Raw genomic sequence first — 21,904 nt, 5'->3', positions numbered from 1 at the left:
GATAGGACGAAATTGAAGCTTTTGTGTACACAGCGGGTGCGATCGTTGTGGTTTCGCAAGGAATACGGTTACAACATCTCTAGCAGTTCCCCAATAATTCTTTTTCAATAACTGGTATTGGGAGATGTCCCAATAGCAATTTTAGGATTATTGGGGGAGTTGCTTTTGCAGTCTTTCAATACTTGTCTCAATATAACTAGCATATTGGGAGAACATGAACCCTTTCTTTATTTGATGGGAGTTGGGGTGAAATATTGGGACAACCCAATATTTATTAGAGAAAGGGATATGTATTGGGGACTGCTAGAGCACACTCTTTTTCCAATAGTAGGAGTTTATTGGAGAATGGGGACTACTGGAGATGCTATTAGTTTCCTTGGGAAAGATCCAATACTTCCCTAAAAAACTAGTTATATTCCTAGATAAATTGATAGTTCCTACACTTTTTGAAAAAAATCCTAGGGAAACAATATTTCTGTAGGAAAGTTCAAACAACCCTAGGGAAACATGCGGGTTCCAGTGACATGTCTTGAATTTACACATGAAAAAAAAAGAAAGTAGAGGTCAAAATGTGGGAACATGTTGTGGCCACCTTTAAGAAAGTTGGGGGGGGGGGGGGGGGGGGGGGATAAAGACTTGGTGATGTAGCGGGTGCTAGTGGCAAGATACAGATATATGAAATTGCATTCGATGACTTAACTTGTTGCCTTTGATGATGCCTTTCTTGATGACATGACATCATTTGTCTGACTGAAAAAGAAAGTCCAATAATCTTTCAGACCTCCTATTACCATACAAGAAACTAACAAACATTGGGGGACTATTTGACAACAGGTTTTATTGTCAAGTCAAGTCTTCAGAACAGGATCACAGTTCAGTGGCGACTTCTTATGTTCCCATTTAACTAATGAGATCCCTTTCAACTAACATGACCAGCTGATTAATGAACTGACAATGATGGCTCTCTAGACATGGCATCTAACATACAACAACTGCAGCTAATTAACAATGACAAAGTGGTTTTAGATAGCATGATTAGACCTAGTTCCACAAGGTTAGCATGTATTCATACCCAATATTATTATTGAGTTTAAAATTCTAATTTGCGACCCATCACTTCCCACAAACTGAAATTTATTCATAGAAGGCTTATTTTTCTGTTTAAAACTTGGTGCCTGTTGGATAGATTTAACTAATTTACCTTCTGTTGTTGTCGTTTCAGAGGCTTCTCGTCATGCATACTGAGATACTTTTGAGGTTTTGTGTGCTACTCACTTACCTGTAATAAATAAAAAAAGGAACTGTTGATATAAAGATATGTCATACAAATAATGTAAAGTTCATGCAGACATCACTGCTTACTGCCACAAGAAAGGTAACAGCCCATTATCATATATAAGTAAATGAAATGAGGCATAGCTACTGGAAGTGGACCTCAGTGGCGGCAGATTGAATAAAGTGAGCCACCAGATCATTCGATCAACAAGGGCAAATTTCTGTCGAGATGGCCGTAATCTTACTGCCATGCCTCCTGCTAGCAGCATCAATGGTTGCCGCCGACGCTGAGAGCACCAGCGCCTGCCCGGACAGCTGCGGCGGTATGAGCATCGAGTACCCGTTCGGCATCGGCGCCGGCTGCTTCCGCAAAGGCTTCGAGATCGTCTGCGACGGCGGCGGCGCCAGGCCGGTGCTCGCCGGAGCCACGGCGCCCATCCCGGTGAGCCACCTCTCACTACTTGAAAACACATCATGGGAATCGGTTGGAAACACCCTTCGACACCGGTTTTCCAACCGGTTCTCCCCAAATCGAGACCAATAATGTTTCCCTAAGACCCCGGGTATTTAACCCGGTGTTTTAGGCTTCCATTGGCACTGGTTGGAAAGACCAACCGGTGCCAAAGCGGCTGCCATGCTGACGCAAGGTGGCAGACCCTTTGGTACCGGTTGATCTTTCCAACCGGTGCTAATGACCTTTTTCCTTTTTTCTTGTATTCCAGTTTTGTTTGTTTTATTTATTACTATTTATTCTTTTATAATTGCTAAACGCACTCGAGCTCTACAGTAGTATACGTTCATTGGTCGTACGTATGTGTTCATTTTCAAAGAATATCTGAAACTAACTAAAAGTGAAATGCGAGCATATAATTAAGCTAATTAGATAAACTAATATATTTACAAATATACAAATATCAAGACATCACATTTTACAAATATACAAGTCATATTTGTAGTCCAACTACTGATCCCCTCAGGAGGTCGATGGAAGTCCTCTATGGATGTGACCGTCGTGGTAGAACTCGCCTCTAGGATCCAAGATCTCGTTCAAAATGAATCCGGCGAGCTGCTCGCACACGGCGTTGATCCGATCAGTAGAGTAACATTCATCCCCCATTTGAGACATCTATCATTTAGGAAAAAAAGATTAACATCATGTGCGTTAGTACAATTATGAAAATATACTAGTGAACGGTTTGGACGTACTCTCGTGTCTTCATCAGTAGCCTTCCCGCATGGAGTCATGATGTGCAAGTAGTCGCATATGTAGTACTCGCACCAATCAGTTCCTTGTTGTTGTCTCGCACACTTAGGGAGAAATAAATAAATTACTCAATTTAGAACAATTTGGGATTATATACTTAACTAGACAAATCTTTATGAATCAACATACCGGATAATCCATGTTAACGTTCAGTTCGGGCCTCCATTGACCACGTCCTTTGTTATTTTTCACAATTTTTTTCCAAACCCTGCGCTCAAAGTTAAGTTTGATATTCAGAAATTGTTATTAACAGAAAAAGTATTTGATTGTGCAAACTGAACTTACCTGTTCAAGGGGTCTAGGATATGTTGGATTGAGGACTTTGGATTTCTCATTGAGTCAAAGACTATAAGATTGCCGGTCTCTACGGAAAGTATGAGTAAAATCCAATGATAACTGCAGATATAGATAGGATATATACATACATGCATTAGACGACTTAGTATTTATTTAGTAATCTAACAGAGGATTGAGTCGACCAAGACTTACCCAAAGTTGTATGGTATGAATATATAGGATTTGTAATTTTGCCTAGTCAACCAATCGTACATGTTTTGGCACGTTCCTTATAATTTTCTTTGAGCACTTTCTGGTTGACTAGCAAAGGAGACATGAAGCCGATCTGATGGTGTCATCCATGTTTTCGGCTTCTTTGGGTTTCCTGTCTAAACGATACAATAGAAATTTTATAATGTACATATATAATTATGTTCTTGTTAACAAAAAGTATTAATATAGAGGTAAGTGATACTTACAAAACTCAAATGGTGATGATAGAGGCGTCGAGGGCTTGTTGATGGTAAATGTGATATAAATTTTCGAAGTACACCCAAAAGTCGTACTCCCCGCGGAAGAAATCATGGTCACGATACTTGACTCCAAACATTTTCCCTTCATCATTCGACATTCGCAGGTACCATCTATGCAAATTGAACATCTGCGTGCCTAGACTTTTCTCCTTTTCCTCAGTGACAAAAGGTTTTCCATACTGGAATGGAGTAAGAACGGGAGCGATAGGGATTTCCGCCTCCACTTGCCCCGTTGCCTCCTCTAGTGTTAATCCAGTTTCAGAAAGAAATATCGCGGCATGTAGGTCCGCCTGGAGTTGTACGTCCGTCGGGTGTAGGAGTGGCAACCCTGGCACCCGGAGGGGCTCGAGTTCTTTTTGTTGTGTGCCAAGCTGAGGAATGATCTTGCCATATTTTTTCTTCAGATTTCTCACCTTGTGTGCCTTTGTCAGAGTACGATCATAGTCCGAGGGTAAACTTTTCGGTTTTGGTGGGTTGTCTAGGTTTGCGAGAAGCTTTTTCCCTAGTTCTAGAGGTACCTTTTTGCTCGGCGGGGGGACTTTAGGCTTTAATTGTTCTTTTATATATCGAGCAGTTTTCTCTTCCAACTTCTCAGCGGTTTTCTCGTAGGTTAATTTTCTTTCGACCATTTTCTGCTTCTTCTTTGAGGGTCTAGCCGCTGGGAGGGATGCTATCTTTTTCTTTCCTTTTTTTGGTGCAGGAGGAGTTGGAGTACTCATGGCCCTTTGCGCCGGCGGAGACGGTGGTGAAGGAGGTGGTTGTGGGGACAGCGGTGAGGGAGGCCGCGGAGACGGGCGATCAGTCTGCACGGGAGCCGTTGTGCTTGCAGTAAGTTTGATGTCGGCCTTACGCCATAGAACGACCCCGTGCAGTGTGTCTCCCAATGTCTTCTCTCCATCCCCTCTAACGAAGTCGAGATCAAGATCCTCATTGTTTCCAACTATCTGCTCGACTGTGACGGAGGTGTAGTCAGGGGGTATCGGCCTTCCATGAATTGTAGTAGAAGGATTCAAGGGCAGGGCTGACCCGTATGCGACATGAATGGATATATTTCTTGCTCGCACATGAAGCTCGCACGGTATCGGCATGGTGACATCATCCACTGGATACCTCTGGTCATCTACCGCTGTTGGCTCAATCTGGGGTTGCTGTTCCGCTTGTACGTCAGGCGCTGCCGTGGATGCACAGCTGCTGCGTCGCTGAGAGGCTGGGCTTATCACAACATCCGGGTGCGACCCAGCAGTGGCCCTTTGGTTCAAAGCTAGCTGCACTGCCTCATTGACCCTGGCGTCCATATGAGATTCCAAGGACGCATACTTCCTGTTCATCTCTTCTTGTATGGCACGAAATTTCTCTTCCTGTTCGGCTTTGCTCTTTCGGTGAGTCTTGTAAGAGGAATCTCCGGCCCAAGCAACTTTCCATGGGACCACGCTGATGCCGCGGGCTCGTCCAGGGTGTTCCGGATTCTTTAATGCCCTTGTCAGCTCATCATTCTCCCTTTGAGGCTGGAATGTTCCTTGTTGGGTATCATCTATTGCAGCGACTAGATCGCGGGACATTTTTTGCATATGCTCGGGCACGACCAAACTTCCATCCAACTGGTTTAGTATCACACCATTAGCAAATAACCACCACTTGAATCTATTCGGCCAATCCCAAGTCGTCGGCCTGATGCCTCTATCCATAAGGTCCTACTCCATCTTCTGCCATTTTTTAACTGACTTCTTATACCCGGCAGCCCCAAAGTGGTGGTTGTACTTCTTATTTGCTGCATTCACCTTGGCCTGTTCGAATTTTTCTTGGGCTTCCTCTGATAGTTTGTATTGTTTGAACTCCTCCCAGTATGGTTTAACCTGAGGAAGATCGTCCCAGTTCGGCTCCTTATCCTTCTTGATGTAATTGATGTATAACTTCTTCTTGAAAGTTGCAAAGGCAAGGGCCATCTTTTTCAAGGCACATTTCTTCACAAGTTCTTGGTCAACTCCTTCAGGAAGAGTGAACATATCCTTGAGTTCTGCCCATAGCATTTCCTTCTGATGTGCAGGCACGGCGTGTTGCTGTTCTTCGGGTTTGCTCGTTTTCCATAGTCTTGTGGTGATCGGAATTCTTGCCCGAACAATAACCCCACATTGGTTGACAAATTTTGTGCTAGCAGCCTCTGGAGCACTTGTACAGCCCTCTGCGTCCACTTATGTGACGACCTGTCTTCCCTCCATTTTCTTGGTTGGCCGGTGTCTCCCTTTTGACTGGCTCAACGAAGTCGATGCGGAGGTCGACTAAATTACAGAAAATATATGTTAATCACAAAACTAATCTACCGAAGTCACCATGCATGTAGTTTTAAGATTCGTACTAGAACATGCTGCTGTTGATTGGGCGGCGGCGCGAAGTCATCATCTTCTTCATCGGCATCTCCAGACATATTCAGGAATGAATCAGCTGTCCGAGCATCTTCTTTAGCGATTGGCTGGGTGGTATTGGCCCTCGTATCTTCGTTTATTGCGTCCAACATGTATTGCTTGGCGACCTCGTCATCACCGAAGGGGTCCATCCTTAACTGAGCAGCGGTAGAGTATCCCCAAAGGGAACAAGAGGAAAAGAGTAGAGGAGGCAACCAAAACTGAGCTAAAGCTATTCTACGCATTACAACGATCGCGTGGACAAAAAGAACACTTAAAACGGAGCTAGAACGTGAAAACTAGAGCTAAAACTAGGTCTAGGGACTAAACTGGGAGAAAAACTAAGGTTCCAGGGGCTTCTGCGCAAAAACCAGGGACTAAAATGTAATTAAACCTTAGATCAAGGGTCTAACGTGCAAAAAGACAGGGGCTGGACGGCGGGTGCTATTTTTAAAAAGGTCAGGGGCCTAAACGTTAACAACTGGGCTGATCTGGAATTATTTTTGAACTACGCTGGACTGCGGGTTGATTTCTAATAAACAGAGGGGCTCTTTAGCAAAACTGCCTGGGCTGACCGGTACGCGGCCGAGTCAAACGGCTTTGGGCCGTTGGATCGCGATCGTGCGATCCTGAGCGAAGGGGTACGCGGTGAAAGCATCTAAGCCCCTAATTCGAGTTTTGGTAATTAATGCCAACAGTTTGTGGATTAACGATTTCATTTGAGATAATGAGTATAGGTTGATCCACGGATGAAAGAGATTTGGTTGTAAACGTATGGAGTTTTGGAGATGATGAGCAAAGCTCGGGCACAAGGCAAAGGTATAAAATAGGGCCTTTGTATTTTACCGGTCACAAGGCGTTTAGTGGATGAAAAGTGACCGGATTTGTTGGATAGATAGCCGTACTATCAAGAAGGGTTGTGTACTCATGCTTGACGGGTCTCTAGTGCCATTTTGCTCAAAATGTCTAGTTGCATGCATGAGGGCTAACGACGTTTTGAAAAGATTTGAAATAGACTAAGTTCGAGAGCTGACTGAGTAACGGCGGACAGTCCGCGCCAGAGGGGCGGACAGTCCGCGCCCGTTCCAGAGAGCTTGCAGAGGCTCTGGTGGGCTGGCGGACAGTCCGGCCCAGAGGGGCGGACAGTCCGTGACCGTTCCAGAGAGCTTGCAGAGGCTCTGGTGGGCTGGCGGACAGTCCGGCCCAGGTGGGCGGACGGTCCGCCACTATATTTCAAATTTGTACCAGAAAGGGTGTCTGTCTGGTGTGGGCTTCAAAATTGAACTGCGGACAGTCCGGCAATGGGGCGCGGACGGTCCGCAGGCTAATCTCAAAGTTGTTCCAGAGACGATGTTAGTCTCTGGTGGGTTGGAACTCTTAACTGCGGATGGTCCGCCACTGGGGAGCGGACGGTCCGCCAGGGCTTAACGGCTAGTTCTGACTAGGGTTAACCGAACCGTCGGTAACCGGTCCGGTTTGACCGGTTACCGGTCAAACCGGTCCGGACCGGTTCCGGTTCGGTCCGGTATGAAACCGGTCCAAATTCAAAATTTAAATTTGAATTCAAAAAAATGAAAAATTCTCAAAAAATTCCTAAAAATATTTCAAGGTGCAAAGAATCTAATGGTGTCAAATTTTCTCAAAAATTCGTTCATTTAGTATGGTTTGCGGAATTTATAAGTTAAATAAAAAAACGTGCATACGAAAGTATACAAATACAATGTAAAAGTAGTATAAAAAAGGGTTGGAGGGTTCATTTAGACTAAAATATATTGTACAAACATTTATTTAGTATACTTTGTGGGCATTTGAATTTAAACAAAAAAAGAAAAAATTTTGAATTTGACCGGTTACCATCCAAACCGGCCGGTATACCGGCCAAACCAGCCGGTATACCGGTCTAACCGACCGGTATACCGGTCGGAACCGGTTGAACGGGGAAGTTTGAATTCAAATTTGAATTCCACCGGTTCCGACCGGTAACCGGCCAAACCGGACCGGTATACCAGAACCGGAGGCCGGCGGTTACCGGTCACCGGTCGGATACGTTAACCCTGGTTCTGACACGCATTAAATGCACTCTAACTCACTGGTTTATAACGGCGGACAGTCCGGTTTTTGAACCGCGGACGGTCCGCGACTTCGCAGAAAAGAGTGTAACGGCTAGTTTTTGAAGGGGTGTCTATATATACCCAATGCCCGGCCATTGGGTGTCTCTCTTGGCCATTTGGATAGCATTCTTGACACATTAGAGCTAAGGCATTCCTCTCTCACACACACTTGCTTAGAGATTGCATTTTTGAGAGTGTGAGAGCTTCCTAGTGCATTGCATCAAGAGTTTGAGCTTTGTGGCATTAGGGAAACTTCAAGCAAGCATCATCAACTTGTTACTCTTGGGAGTTGCCGCTCCCTAGACGGCTTAGAGAAGTGGATTTCGTGGAGCACCTCCAAGGAGATTGTTGAGGAGCCCCGATTTCGGTTGTGAGAGGTCTTGTGCTCACCTCTCCGGAGTGGTGAAGAGCAACTCTAGTGGAATCGAGGTGTGGAGCGGTTCCTTGATTCTAGCCGGCTCAAGATCAAGAGGTTCTTGATAGAGGAGCGGTTGATTCTTGGAATCCACCTCAACGTGGATTAGGGGTGACCGGCAAGTCATCGACACCACGGGATAATTTCTTGTGTCAAGCTTGGTTACTTCTCTTGCTCACTTTAATACTTGCTTTTACCTTGATCAATTTACTTTACTAGAGCTTGATTTGTATCTTGTCACCATAGGTTGCAAACCCATCTAGAGATAGTAATAGCATGACATAGGGCTTTCCTTTGTTACTAATTAAATTTCTCTAGTGTTGTTGGCTTTAGATTTTAAACCGCCTATTCACCCCCCCTCTAGTCGGTGTTCTTGATCCTACAAGTGGTACCAGAGCTAAGTACTCCTTTAATTGCGGATTTAACCATCTTGGAGTAGAACAATGACTAGTGATCATGGGATTCATGTTGGGAAGCCACCATTCTTTGATGGCAACAATTATGACTATTGGAAGACTAGGATGTCGGCTCATCTCAAAGCCATGAGTAGAAAGCTTTGGAGAGTAGTAAATGATGGATATGTCATTTTGGACCCAAAGAGTTTGACTCCCTTAGATGAGGAAAATGAGACACTAAATGATCAAGGGGTTAATGTGCTCTTTAGTGCTCTTGATGTAAATGAATTTAATAGAGTCAAGAGCCTCACAAATGCAAATGACATATGGAAGAAGCTCATGGAAATTCATGAGGGTACATCAACTGTGAAAGAAGCAAAGTTATATTTGCTTAAAGGGAATTTTAGTGAATTTACCATGAAGAAGGATGAGAGTATAGCCGAGATGTTCAACCGGCTAAATGACATTGTGAATGACCTCAAGGGACTTGGATTTGAGGTACCGGATGGGGATTTCAACCACAAGTTTCTTAGATGTCTTCCGAAAAGATATGACACAATTGTGACCTTACTTGTAAGGTCAAATGTGAAGACCGCAACTCCTACACAAATATTGGGAGAAATCCTCACCCATGACATGTTCAAGAAATCTCAAGATGAAGCTCATGGGGGAGAAATTGATATGAAAAAGAAAAGTGTGGCATTCAAAGCTCAAGATAGCAAAAATGAAGAAGAAAGTGGATGCCAAGAAGAAGAATCGGATGAGGAGATGGCTCTCTTTGTCAAGAGATTCAATAGAATGATGAGCAAGAAAAACTTTGGCAAGAGAGATCAATCATCAAGAAAAAATCCTTTTGTGGACAAGACTTGCTTCAATTGTGGTGAAGTTGGTCATATCATTGTCAATTGTCCAAACAAGAAAAAGGACAAGAAAAATGATGAAAAGAAGAAAAAGAAGTTCATCAAGAAGAAGAAGAATGGCCAAGCTTATTTTGTTGAATGGGATTCCGATGCAAACTCCGATGATGATGATGATGATGATGATGATGACAAGCCATCCAAGGGAGTTGCCGGGATCGCCATCAAGGAGGCTCCATCACTCTTCTCTACACCACATTGTCTTATGGCAAAGGGTGGTGCAAAGGTGAATTACAAGTCCGGAGGAAGACATTGGGTGCTTGATAGTGGATGCACTCAACACATGACCGGAGATCAAATGATGTTTTCCTCTCTAGATGAGAATGTGGGTGGCTATAGTGACATCATCTTTGGTGACAATAGCCGGGAAAAAGTCAAAGGAGTTGGTACAATTCCTATCTCAAGCAATCATTCTCTTTCAAATGTGTTGTTGGTTGGTTCTCTCAAGTTTAATCTCTTAGCGGTCACTCAACTTTGTGATTTTGGATATAAGTGTAGTTTCACTAAAGATGATGTTGTAGTGACTAGCTTGGATGGAAAAGATCACATCTTTACGGGATTTAGACATGAGTATGTATATCTTGTGGATTTTGCTACTAAAGAGGCAAACTTGTCCACTTGCTTATTCACTCAATCATCTTTGGGTTGGTTATGGCATAGAAGGCTTGGTCATGTTGGCATGAAACAACTCAACCGACTTTTGAAGCATGATTTAGTAGTTGGCTTGAAGAATGTGAAGTTTGATAAAGATAAGCTTTGTAGTGCATGTCAAGCCGGAAAGCAAGTTGCAAATGCTCATCCCACTAAGAGTGTCATGTCAACCGAGAGACCATTGGAATTATTGCATATGGAATTATTTGGTCCTACAACATATAGAAGTATTGGTGGAAATTGCTATTGTCTTGTGGTAGTAGATGATTACTCAAGATATACATGGGTTTTCTTTCTCATTGACAAGGCCGATACATATGACACTTTCAAGAAATTCTTTACAAGGGCCGAAAATGAATTTGAGCTCAAGGTGAAGAAAGTGAGGAGTGACAATGGAAGTGAGTTTAGAAACACAAGAGTTGAGGAATGGTGTGATGTGAAAGGAATCAAGCATGAATTCTCAACCAAGTACACTCCAGAACAAAATGGTCTTGTTGAGAGGAAAAATAGAACCTTGATTGATATGGCAAGATCAATGCTCTCCGAGTACAATGTTTCGGATAGTTTTTGGGCCGAAGCAATCAACACGGCTTGTCATGCCTCAAATAGATTGTATTGCCATAGATTTCATAACAAGACCCCATATGAGTTGCTCATTGGAAGAAAGCCAAATATATCATATTTTAGAGTGTTTGGTTGCAAATGCTACATTCTCAAGAAGGGAACTCGGTTATCAAAGTTTCAAAGCAAATGTGATGAGGGTTTTCTTCTTGGATATTCATCTAATAGCAAGGCTTATCGGGTCTACAACAAAACTCATGGCATTGTTGAAGAAGCATATGATGTTGAGTTTGATGAAACCAATGGTTCTCATAATGAACAAGAAAATCTTGATGATGTGAGAAGTGATGGTTTGAGAAATGCAATGAAAAATATGACAATTGGTGATGTTAGACCAAGAGAAGAAGATGAAGATGAAGATGGTCCTTCTATCTCTATTAGAGTTAATCCTTCAACTTGTATCTCAAATGATCAAACACAACAAATTGTACAAGATTCAAGTAATGATGATTCTCAAGTACAAGATCAAGTTGGTTCATCTAGTGCACCTTCTTCATCAACTCAAGAACCCATTGTTCCTCAAAGAATTCATCATGTTCTTGCAAAGGATCATCCGGTGGATCAAATCATGGGTGATATTAGTAAGGGTGTCCAAACTCGATCTCGCATTGCTTCATTTTGTGAACATAATTCTTTTGTATCTTTTCTTGAACCTAACCGTGTAGATGAAGCATTGAGAGATCCGGATTGGGTAAATGCTATGCATGAAGAATTAAATAATTTCACCCGGAATCAAGTTTGGGATTTAGTTGAGAGGCCCAAGAATTATAATGTTACTGGCACTAAATGGGTTTTTAGAAACAAGCAAAATGAAGATGGAATGGTTGTGAGAAATAAGGCAAGATTGGTAGCTCAAGGCTTCACTCAAGTCGAAGGTTTGGATTTCGGTGAAACTTTTGCTCCCGTTGCTAGATTAGAAGCTACTAGAATTTTATTAGCTTATGCTTGCTCTCACAACATTAAACTTTTTTAAATGGATGTGAAAAGTGCTTTCTTGAATGGCAAGATTAGTGAACTTGTTTTTGTTGAGCAACCTCCCGGTTTTGAAGATCCCAAGAAGCCAAATCATGTATACAAGCTCTCTAAAGCTCTTTATGGTCTTAAGCAAGCTCCACGAGCTTGGTATGAAAGATTGAGGGATTTTCTTATCTCTAAGGGCTTCAAAATTGGTAAGGTTGATACTACTTTGTTTACTAAAGATATTGGTAAAGATTTATTTGTTTGTCAAATTTATGTTGATGATATTATCTTTGGTTCAACTAACCCAAGCTTTTGTGAGGAATTTGGTGAAATGATGTCTAGGGAATTTGAAATGTCCATGATTGGTGAATTGAGTTTCTTTCTTGGACTTCAAATCAAGCAACTCAAGAAAGGCACCTTTGTGTGTCAATCAAAATATGTGAAGGATATCTTGAAGAAATTTGGTATGGAAGATGCAAAACCAATCAAGACTCCTATGGCCACCAATGGGCATCTCGACCTAGATGAGGGAGGTAACCTGGTTGACCAAAAGCTTTACCGTTCTATGATTGGTAGTTTGCTTTATTTGACCGCATCTAGGCCCGACATCATGTTTAGTGTTTGCATGTGTGCACGATTTCAAGCCGCACCTAGAGAATGTCATTTGACCGCCGTTAAAATGATCTTGAGATACTTGAAATATTCTCCTAATATTGGTTTATGGTATCCCAAGGGTGCTCATTTTGATTTGGTTGGATTCTCGGACTCGGATTATGCGGGGTGCAAGGTTGATAGGAAAAGCACCTCCGGTGGTTGTCAATTGCTTGGAAGATCTCTTGTATCTTGGTCATCAAAGAAGCAAAATTCCGTGGCTCTTTCAACCGCCGAAGCGGAATATATCTCGGCCGGAAGTTGTTGTGCACAATTGTTATGGATGAAGCAAACTCTTCTAGATTATGGTGTGAAATTTTATGAAATTCTCTTGTTGTGTGATAATGAAAGTGCCGTGAAGATTGCCTCTAATTCGGTTCAACATTCAAGAACCAAGCATATTGATATCCGCCATCATTTTCTTAGAGATCATGTGAACAAGGGTGATATCAAGATTGATGGTATTGGCACGGATGATCAATTAGCCGATATATTTACCAAGCCATTGGATGAATCTCGGTTTTGCAAGTTAAGAAATGAGTTGAATATCATTGACTTCTGAAATGTGGCTTGAAAACTAGCACATGTGGCATATGGTTCTTTCATGCACTATTTGTCTCTTTTTTCTGAATTTTTGAGGTATTTTTGAGCCATTTATGAGTTTTCATGATTTTACTCAATTTATTTTCGAATTCTTGTTGAAACTTGCTCATATGAGTCTTTTGAATGTTTTCATGCAATATTTGAGATTTTTGGTTTTTATATGAGCAATGATCCCAAATTGGAGTTGGAATTGAGAAATTTGGAAAATTTCTGGGCTGACCGAAATTTGGTACTGCGGACAGTCCGCGGGTATGGAGCGGACAGTCCGCCGTTCATGGAACTTGTCCACCAGAGGCTCAGCAGAGTTGTTGTCAACTGCAAAAATACACTGCGGACGGTCCGCTAGAGGCTGTGCAAAATTTAACAGAGGCAGTGTCAGTCGGGCTGCAGTGAAAAGATTCAAAGGTGGACGGTCCGCCGGTATATCGCGGACAGTCCGCGACTGGACAGAAAGGTGGGGTCGGCCAGACTTGACTTATATTGGATGTCCCTCTCACTCCCCTCCACCAAACCGCACACAAACAGCCAAAAGCTCTCTCTCTTTCTCTCTCAAGCACGTGGGGGAGACAACAAGGTCAAGGCTTTTTGGCGTGGTTCCCGGACGGTCCGAGCACATCCCCGGACTCTTCTCAAGATTGTGCATCATGTCCTCTCGGTACTTCAATGAATCCCTAACTCTTGTTCTTGGATTTCTTTTTTGGAAAGAGTTAGGGTTAGATGCTCCGATCTATTTTTGGACCATGGATTCTTGAAAATATTTGGGGGATCTTATTCCTAGTGATGAGGAGATGCTATAGTTTAATTTTGGTTGGTAGATTTGAATCGAAACTCAAAATGTGGGTGAATTAAAGATGAGGGCGATTTTGTGTTCCTGCGCAGAACAGATAGGTCGCGGACAGTCCGCCTGCTGTACGCGGACGGTCCGCCATGGTAGTTCATGAACCGCGGACGGTCCGCGTTCAGAAGTGCGGACGGTCCGCTAGTATCAGATTTTTCAGATCAGTGCTGAATTGAGTTATATCATTAAGGATTGATTCTATGACTTTAGTAATTGTTCCTATGGTTAAATCTTGATCTCAGGAAACCCCGGAAGATCATCAAGGCCACTGCTTCAAAAATTAAGAAGGCAATGACTTCCAAGAGACAAAGAGACAGTGGTGACTCGGATGATGTGGACTATGCTCCAAATGTCAGCGAGATGGCTGCTGCATCTTCAGTGGGAGATGTTGGTGATGAGTCTTCAGAGGAAGATACTGAGGGGCTTGACAATAATGTTACAGATTTGATGGGGCTGGATCTACCTAGTCGACAATGGACTGCAGAAAGCTATGCAAATGCAAGAGTAGTGGATCAGTTCAGCTTGCCTCGTGACACCAACATTCTCTTCTTCAAAACCGAGGTACAAAAAGATGTTTACTTTGGTCATCTAATTAAGAAAAATGTATTCAAACATCAGACCATTGACCTAGCCTATATGAGACAACATCAAGTCATGTCTGATCTAGTGGATAGATTTCAGCAAATGGGGTTAGCTAATTTTCTGCAGCATAGGTGTGATTGGAATGAAACAGTGATACGCCAGTTCTATGCCACTCTAGAGATCAACATGGTTGAGGAAATATTTAGGTGGACAACTGGCAAAAGAACCTATGGTGCTACATTTGCACAGTTTGCTGAGGCAAATCAATTAGATTATGATTTCATCACTAGTGAGCAAAGTGTGAATGTTGTGTTAGAAAACTCACTAGATGAGAATGACTACCCCATGTTCTATGAGCCTGCACATCTTGGTATTGCTAGAACTTTTGGGGGTACTCAGGGTCTGAGGCATCATCCTGCTGTGATCAATAAAATTGTCAGAGTCACATTCATGCCTAAGAGTGGTAACAAGGACAAGGTTAGAGGGCACTATTGGAATGTGATATCTCATATCATGAATGGAAATAGAATAAATGTCATTGCTCTTATCATGGATCAGCTTGCAGATTTGAGGCTTAACATGGAGATGAACTTGTATTTTGCTCCATACATTATGTCCATCATCAAGGTTAAGACTAGCTTCAGAGGGTTATGTGAAAGCAAGCACACTCCTTTCAGGCCATTCAAGAATGACAATGCTTTTCTTTTGAGGCCTTTGACTCCCTTCCCTGGAGATGATATGGATGCCGAAGCACAGGGGCAAGATGATAGTGATGATGATGCTCACATGGGAGCAGCTGCAGCTCAGCATGCCATGCCACCACCGCATCCTCCAGCACAGCAGCAGTGGGCCCCTCCAGCTGGCTATTTTGATCCATACTTTGCATCCATGCAGGAGAGCATGTCTTCTCAGATTGCGGGGTTGGCTAGTCAGATGCAGAATCAGATGAACCTAAACTTTCAGAACATGCAGCAGCAGATGCTCCAGCCCATGATGGCTCAGATGCAGGGGTTTCATGAAAGCTTACACTCAGACATAGCAGCTCTTGACTCACGTTTTGAGGATTTGCCCTCTTCTGAGCAGTTTGAGCAGCTTGAGCAGAGACAGGAGCAGCTAGAGCAGTGCTTTGATGCTTTCAGCACAGCCTTCACAGGGTTTACTGACCACTTCTACTCAGTGTTTCCGGCTCCAGTGCCGCCTCCAGAGTTCTACCCGCACCAGCCGTTCTACCCACCGCCACCTCCTCCACCGCCGATGGTTTGACCTTCTTGGAAATTGATGTCAAAGGGGGAGAAGGAGCTTTGGAGTGCTTGGATCTAGGGGGAGCTCATGGACTTCTTATGGAGATCATTTGTTTTCGGCTTCCGCTTGCCACTCTTGTTTATTTGTGTCTTGCATGAACTCTATTTAAGACTTGTGTTTGGATTTGAACATTTGGTTTGTATTGTGTGATGAACTATGTTGGTTTGTGCTACTCTTATTTATTTATGTTCATCTTGTGGTTGTGAGGTTGTGCTAATCTTGCTAAAGTTCATATCATATATATCTTGTATCTTGTATGCCTCGATTTCCACTTGTAGGGAAAACTCCGTCAAAAGTTTCAAATATATATATGTGCACTTGGTATTCATGAAAATTTATATGCACATATCAAGGGGGAGTTCTCTCTACTCATCGAACTTGATGAATTTATTCATACCATATTCTGAAATTTTCATGAAAATGAGTAAGTTCTTCCAAAGTTCAATTCCAAGTCCACCTTATGCCTAGCGTATAAAGTTGACTTGAAAACTTTTATCACTCCAAAATTTAGAGTTGTCATCAATTACCAAAAATGGGGAGATTGAAAGCATCTAGGCCCCTAATTCGAGTTTTGGTAATTAATGACAACGGTTTGTGGATTAACGATTTCATTTGAGATAATGAGTATAGGTTGATCCACGGATGAAAGAGATTTGGTTGTAAACGTATGGAGTTTTGGAGATGATGAGCAAAGCTCGGGCACAAGACAAAGGTATAAAATAGGGCCTTTGTATTTTACCGATCACAAGGCGTTTAGTGGATGAAAAGTGACCGGATTTGTTGGATAGATAGCCGTACTATCAAGAGGGGTTGTGTTCTCATGCTTGACGGGTCTCTAGTGCCATTTTGCTCAAAATATCTAGTTGCATGCATGAGGGCTAACGGCGTTTTGAAAAGATTTGAAATAGACTAAGTTCGAGAGCTGACTGAGTAACGGCGGACAGTCCGCGCTAGAGGGGCGGACAGTCCGCGCCCGTTCCAGAGAGCTTGCAGAGGCTCTGGTGGGCTGGCGGACAGTTCGGCCCAGAGGGGCGGACAGTCCGCGACCGTTCCAGAGAGCTTGCAGAGGCTCTGGTGGGCTGGCGGACAGTCCGGCCCAGGTGGGCGGACGGTCAGCCACTATATTTCAAATTTGTACCAGAAAGGGTGTCTGTCTAGTGTGGGCTTCAAAGTTGAACTGCGGACAGTCCGGCAATGGGGCGCGGACGGTCCGCAGGCTAATCTCAAAGTTGTTCCAGAGACGATGTTAGTCTCTGGTGGGTTGGAACTCTTAACTGCGGATGGTCCGCCACTGGGGAGCGGACGGTCCGCCAGGGCTTAACGGCTAGTTCTGACACGCATTAAATGCACTCTAACTCACTGGTTTATAACGGCGGACAGTCCGGTTTTTGAACCGCGGACGGTCCGCGACTTCGCAGAAAAGAGTGTAACGGCTAGTTTTTGAAGGGGTGTCTATATATACCCAATGCCTGACCATTGGGTGTCTCTCTTGGCCATTTGGATAGCATTCTTGACACATTAGAGCTAAGGCATCCCTCTCTCACACACACTTGCTTAGAGATTGCATTTTTGAGAGTGTGAGAGCTTCCTAGTGCATTACATCAAGAGTTTGAGCTTTGTGGCATTCGGGAAACTTCAAGCAAGTGTCATCAACTTGTTACTCTTGGGAGTTGCCGCTCCCTAGACGGCTTGGAGAAGTGGATTTCGTGGAGCACCTCCAAGGAGATTGTTGAGGAGCCCCGATTTCGGTTGTGAGAGGTCTTGTGCTCACCTCACCGGAGTGGTGAAGAGCAACTCTAGTGGAATCGAGGTGTGGAGCGGTTCCTTGATTCTAGCCGGCTCAAGATCAAGAGGTTCTTGATAGAGGAGCGGTTGATTCTTGGAATCCACCTCAACGTGGATTAGGGGTGACCGGCAAGTCATCGACACCACGGGATAATTTCTTGTGTCAAGCTTGGTTACTTTTCTTGCTCACTTTAATACTTGCTTTTACCTTGAGCAATTTACTTTACTAGAGCTTGATTTGTATCTTGTCACCCTAGGTTGCAAACCCATCTAGAGATAGTAATAGCATGACATAGGGCTTTCCTTTGTTACTAATTAAATTTCTCTAGTGTTGTTGGCTTTAGATTTTAAACCGCCTATTCACCCCCCCTCTAGTCGGTGTACTTGATCCTACACGCGGGATCTAATCTGGGCCGCGTGTCCCGGATCGGGCGGCCAGGGTTGGTTGGGCGCGCGGGGCGGCGGTGATACGACGCAGACGAGCTATCCCGCGACGGTGCTGGGCGAACTTTGCCGGACTTGGCTAAATCCGATGCTCAGGGGTCCAATTCGACCCGAGTTCTGGTCAGGGGTGGTGTACGCGACATGCGTAACCCTCCTAGGGCAACAGCGGGGTTCTGCAGGGGTCGGAGCGTGATGCGTAGCAGCGGAGGCGGCGCTGCGGTGGCGGATCTCGCCGGCGCAAGCGGTTGGGCGATGCCAGTGCTCGGGTCTGGGCGTAACCGGGTCAGTGAGCATGCGCAAGGATAGCGCGGGCCAAAACAAGGGCCGCGCGTGGCTGTGCTGTGCTGTAGTGAGGTCCGCCACGGCGGATCCGCGGTGGGTGCGGCGGCGAGGCACCGGCGTCTGGTGTTCCGGCCCCTGGGGCTTGCTACAGGCTACGAAAGCTGGCCTAAAAGGAAGAGGAGAGGGAGGCGAGGCTCACCGAGGCTCAACACTGAAGATGGCGCGGTGCAGAGGGGTCGACGTCAATGTCCGCCGGCGAGGGCGGTACGGTGCTCGTGGACGGGGCTGCAGGAGTACACCTCCGGGCTCCTGGACTCCACGGGTCGACGCACGAGGCTCCTACGAAGCCGAGGGGGGGTCAGCGTGGCCGAAGCGGCACCGGCGGTGACGATGCGAGGGCGCGCGGCGGCGGTCGACTGGAGGAGGCGATGAGCAGTGGAGAATTGGGAGGAAGAAGCAGAGGAGACGGATTTATACCCCAGGCCAAAGGTACCGGGTAAAAAAACACAACCGGTACCTATGTAATCCTTAGGTACCGGTTGTTGACCCACCCGGTACCCTTAGCAAGCCTAAGGTACCGGTTCTTAGCACACCCGGTGCCTTAGGCCCCAACGGGCGGGAAATGAAAATCACCTATGGTACCGGGTGGACTTTTGGAACCGGTACCTTAGGCCTTTTGAAGTTAACTTTTATGTCTACTTTGACCGGATTTTAATGGAATTCTTCAGTATCTCAATGGTAACGCGATGTAATTTGGGCTCCGTGGCCACAGTTCGACTCCCGCGCGACGCCCCACTTTTTTTTACCCAAATAGGCCGCTAAGGTACCAGCTGGATTTTCCAATCGGTACCAATGGTTCTCTTTTCTTTTCGTCTTTCTTTTTCTCTTATAATTGCCTAACAAATCATTTAGGTGCATAACTAATTATTTTAATTGCATAATAAATCATAATAAATCAAATAATTGCATAATAAATCATTTAAATGCACAATAATTTTAATTACTACATAATAAATCATTTAGGTGCATAACTAATTATTTTAATTGCATAATAAATCAAATAATTACAAAATAAATCATTTAAATGCACAATAATTCTAATTACTACATGATAAACCATTTAGGTGCATAAGTAATCATTTTAACTGCATAATAAATCAAACAATTACATAATAAATCATTTAATTGCCCAATAAATCAATTCATTGCATAAGAAATCTGATAATGTTCACAGAAAATATTACAAGACATAATCATTCAACTAAGGAAATATTAACGATGGTTCGCTTTACAATCGTCCCTTCATTATGATCATAACGTGCGTACGGAGCCTCCTCTTCGGCTAAAAGAATACTTGTATCAACCTCCACTGCGAACGGAGTCATATCTTCAACCTTATTGTATTCTTCTTCATCTGTGACATCGTCGACTTCCACAATTTTCCTTTTTCCTGCCAGAACAATATGGCGCTTTGGCTCATCTCCGGCACCTACAAAACTTGATTTATTCCTGGACTTGTCCTTTTTCGGTTTGCTAGACATGTCCTGCACATCGAAAACTTGAGAGACATCTTTAGCTAGGACGAATGGTTCGTCTCGATAGCCAAGCTCTTTGAGGTCTACCGTTGCCATTCCGTACTCGTCGATATCGACACCTTTTCCTGTGAGTTTAACCCATTGACAACGAAATAGAGATATCTTCAACGGCCCATAGTCGAGTTCCTAGATCTCTTCAATGTAACCAAAATATGAGTTCGTTTGGCCACTAGAGTCGGTGGCATCTATACGGACACCACTATTTTGATTGGTGCTCTTGTTATCTTGGGCTCTTGTATAAAATGTGTAACCATTAATTTCATATCCTTGGTACATCAGGATTGAATTTGCCGGACCCCTGGCCAGCCAAGCTAGCTGCTCATGAATTTGATCGTTGGCCATGACTTCCTTCTGCAACCAGGTGGCGAATGTATCATTATGATGTTTTGTAATCCATGTCTCAGACTTCAAAGGATATATGCTTCGCACAATTTGCATGTGCTCCTCCATGTATGGAGCCACCAAGGCTGATTGTTTCAAAACTGTGAGATGTACTTTGCTCAACGTGGCATGATCTATGGCATTTACTGATTTTCTTCCAAGTGTGCCCTTTCCAATCAGCCGCCCCTCATGACGTGATACTAGAATCCCAATTGGACAGAGTTCTTCTACATAGTCAACACAAAACTCAATGACCTCCTCTGTGACGTAACCCTTCGCAATGCTTCCTTCTGGACGAGCCCGATTACGAACGTATTTCTTTAGGACTGCAAAGTATCGTTCAAAAGGGAACATATTATGAAGGAAAACAGGACCGAGAATACCAATCTCTTTGACCAGGTGAACTATAAGATGCGTCATAATATTGAAGAATGATGGAGAAAATATCATTTCAAGACTGACTAAACTTTGGACAACATCCTCGTAGCCTGCTTAAACTCGATGGATCGATTGCCTTCTGAGAAATTATGTTGAAAAAGGCGCATAGCTTTATAATTGTTGCTCGAACATTAGCTGGTAGAATACCTCTAAGTGCATCTGGAATCAATTGCGTCATCAACACATAATAGTCATGAGACTTTATGTGTGCGAATTTCTTCTCTTTCAAGTCCAGTAGCCTCTTTATATTCGAAGAGTAGCCTGATGGGACCTTGATACTGTTCAAACAGTCGAACATACTTTGCTTCTCTTCCTTACTAAGAGTGTAGCACGCAAGACCTAGATAATGACGTACTTTATCCCTTTTTTCTGGATGTAGGGCGGCCCGTTGTTTCATACGTTGAAGATCTTGCCGCGCTTCCAATGTATCCTTTGGCTTACCGTAGACACCAAGGAAGCCTAGAAGGTTCACACAAAGATTTTTTGTTAGGTGCATCACATCAATTGCCTCTAATCCTAAAAGACAAACAACTTTTTTTGCCTCGTATGTTGTCGCCGGCAAGGTGTTACCCTCAGGGAGTAAGTTTTTTATAAGTTTCAGCAAATCCTCGAATCCCTTGTCAGACAAACCATTTGATGCCTTCTATTGCAACAATTCCAATGTCGTACCCAACTTCTTTTGGTCTTGTTTGCAATCAGGGTACAACAATGTTCTGTAGTCCTCCAACATACGCTTCAGATCTCCCGATTCCTTTTTAGTTTCGCAACCTTCCTCAATTTCGCGCAGCATCTAACCAAGATCATCTTCTACAACGTATCCTTCAGTATCTTTTTCAGGCTCACCCATTGCAGTGTCATTGAAAAAGGCATTATAATTGGCTGCAAAGTCAGGAATCCTGTCCCCTTCTTCTACATTATTATCCAGCATAATTCCTCTTTCGCCATGCTTGGTCCAAACATAGTAGTTCGGCATAAAACCACTATTGAACAAGTGATTGTGGATGGTTCTTGATGATGAGTAATCCTTCTCATTCTTACAGAATTTGCATGGACAACGAATGAAACCGCCATACTTGTGTTTCTCGGCCGCTTCTATGAATTCATGCACGCCATCAATGAACTCCTTTGAACGCTGGTCGGCCATGTACATCCATTGCCGACTCATCTGGGTCCACAATACATTTAT

The 21,904-nt window shown here is 43.8% G+C and overlaps 1 pseudogene; it reads left to right on the top strand.

Moving 5' to 3' along the window:
* The first annotated feature begins 1,504 nt into the window (after window positions 1-1,504).
* LOC120713449 overlaps window positions 1,505-21,904 on the top strand; it is a 28,157-nt pseudogene continuing 7,757 nt past the window's right edge.

Source organism: Panicum virgatum, chromosome 6K, assembly GCF_016808335.1.
Source record: "Panicum virgatum strain AP13 chromosome 6K, P.virgatum_v5, whole genome shotgun sequence".
NCBI classification, from domain to species: domain Eukaryota; kingdom Viridiplantae; phylum Streptophyta; class Magnoliopsida; order Poales; family Poaceae; genus Panicum; species Panicum virgatum.
This window is presented reverse-complemented; position numbering and strand designations above follow the sequence as displayed.